The sequence below is a fragment of the Mus caroli genome, chromosome 10 (genome assembly GCF_900094665.2).
Source record: "Mus caroli chromosome 10, CAROLI_EIJ_v1.1, whole genome shotgun sequence".
Lineage (NCBI taxonomy): Eukaryota > Metazoa > Chordata > Mammalia > Rodentia > Muridae > Mus > Mus caroli.
The window spans coordinates 114,696,273-114,698,045 of NC_034579.1; the positions used below are offsets into that span (position 1 = coordinate 114,696,273).

The 1,773-nt window shown below is 45.3% G+C and overlaps 1 pseudogene; it reads left to right on the plus strand.

The window, feature by feature from the left end:
• The window catches only part of LOC110302765, a 7,429-nt pseudogene extending 6,674 nt beyond the window's left edge, over positions 1 to 755 (plus strand).
• The last annotated feature ends 1,018 nt before the right edge of the window (positions 756 to 1,773 follow it).

The window sequence follows — 1,773 nt, forward strand, 5'->3', positions numbered from 1 at the left end:
GGACCTTGGGGCAAGATTCTACCCAGCTTAATTAGATCCAGGCATGGTGGTACACACCTTTAATCCCATGAGACAAGCATGCTGATCTGTGCATTCAAGGTCAATCTACAGAGCAAGAACCAGGATAGCCAAGCTTAGNCAGTGAAGGATTTAGAAAACATAAAGCTAGTGATAATATAATAGTACAAGGAGATCATATTCTAGTTCCTGTAAGCCACAGAACTCGGCAGATTCAGCCATGTGGCTCTGGCTCTAGAGTTAAGAATGGAAGGAACTGCTGGGAAATTGATGCTGGTTAGCTGGAGCTAAGGAATTAGCAGTGATTAAGAAGAGACCAGCATCGTTGAGGTGAAATCTTCTGGAAACTGTTCCTGGTGCCGGTAAACCTGAATATGCACTGGAGCCTTGTGGTGACCTACATGAGAGAGAAGAGGATTGTCTACCTGGATTCCATGGGACACAAGAGACCAGAGGTCCTTGAGCTGATTTTCCACTATCTGCAGGAGGAGAGCAGAGCTAGAAGGAATGTGGATCTGAACCCTCTGGACTGGAAGCAGCACAGCATGCCAGCAGAGGAGATTCCTCAGCAGGGGACTACCAGTGACTGTGGCATGTTTTCCTGTCAATATGCAGATTACATCTCCAGAGGCCAACCCATCACCTTCTCTCAGCAGCACATGCCTCTCTTTAGGAAGAAGATGGTGTGGGAAATCCTGCACCAGTGCTTACTGTTGTCCCACCCCTCTGGCTGCTGAGGTAGCTCTGGAGCATTTTGTGGATGGAGCCAAGGATTTCAAGCAGTGTGGGCTGAAGAGCCTGGAAACAGGTTCTGGTCTGTCAAGAGTGGGGGATGTCCCACATCCTTCTATGGAGTGCCAACCTGGGACAAGGAAGAGCTGCATCTGAAGCCATCTATGAGATAGATGTGCCAACTAAGGCATTTATGATTCTCAGATTAAAGGAATCAGCAGGAGGAATGCAATGGCTGACAGCAAAGTCATCAGCCAGGAAGAACCTTAACATGAGCTTGGGAACCAAATGCTGGACCTCTCTTCTGACTTGGATGTATGGTTTTTTGTTTTTGATTTTTTCTTTTTCTCAGAGTACAGTCCAATCGTGCCTAATGATTCTTGGGTGCCTTGCACGGAAAGGACAATTTTCTTTTAAAGTAACACAGTCACCTCTTGTTCTGCATAGAGCAATTTGAATGTTCTTCAGGTTGCAAAATTGCTTCAGCTAATGAATCCACCTGCTGATAGTTCTTGATCTAGTTGGTTTTAACTGGTAGGGTTTTTGATAATATGGGAGCCCCGAGGCCAGCTTGAGTCCAGTACACACTAGAGGTAGTCATTTGTCCTTTTTCGAGGGAGTTTTCTAGGATCCTAAGCTTTTTTTTTTTTTTTTTTCCCCAGCCTATTGTTGAAGACAAGGGCCAAATACTCTCTTCTGTAACTGCTCCTCAGGTGAAATTAGGATGTCGTTTTCAGGGCCCTTTAACTGTTAGTCAAAGGCTGAGAGGGGATCCAGGCAATGGGGTTTTCATCAGAACCATCTAGTTTCCTGACCTAGATGAAGAGACAGGGAGCAATCATGTCAGCTGGATTACTTGCTCATATCAGTTCTTACAAGTCCAGGCTCTCTAGTTTTGTAGGACTACCTGGGGCTGGTATAATGTAGATTGCTTTTAGAGCAGTTTTGTAGTTTGATGCTGATTCTTGCATGGCACCTGTCAACTGAATAGGAATCTGTAAGGACAGATATAAACTGGGATGG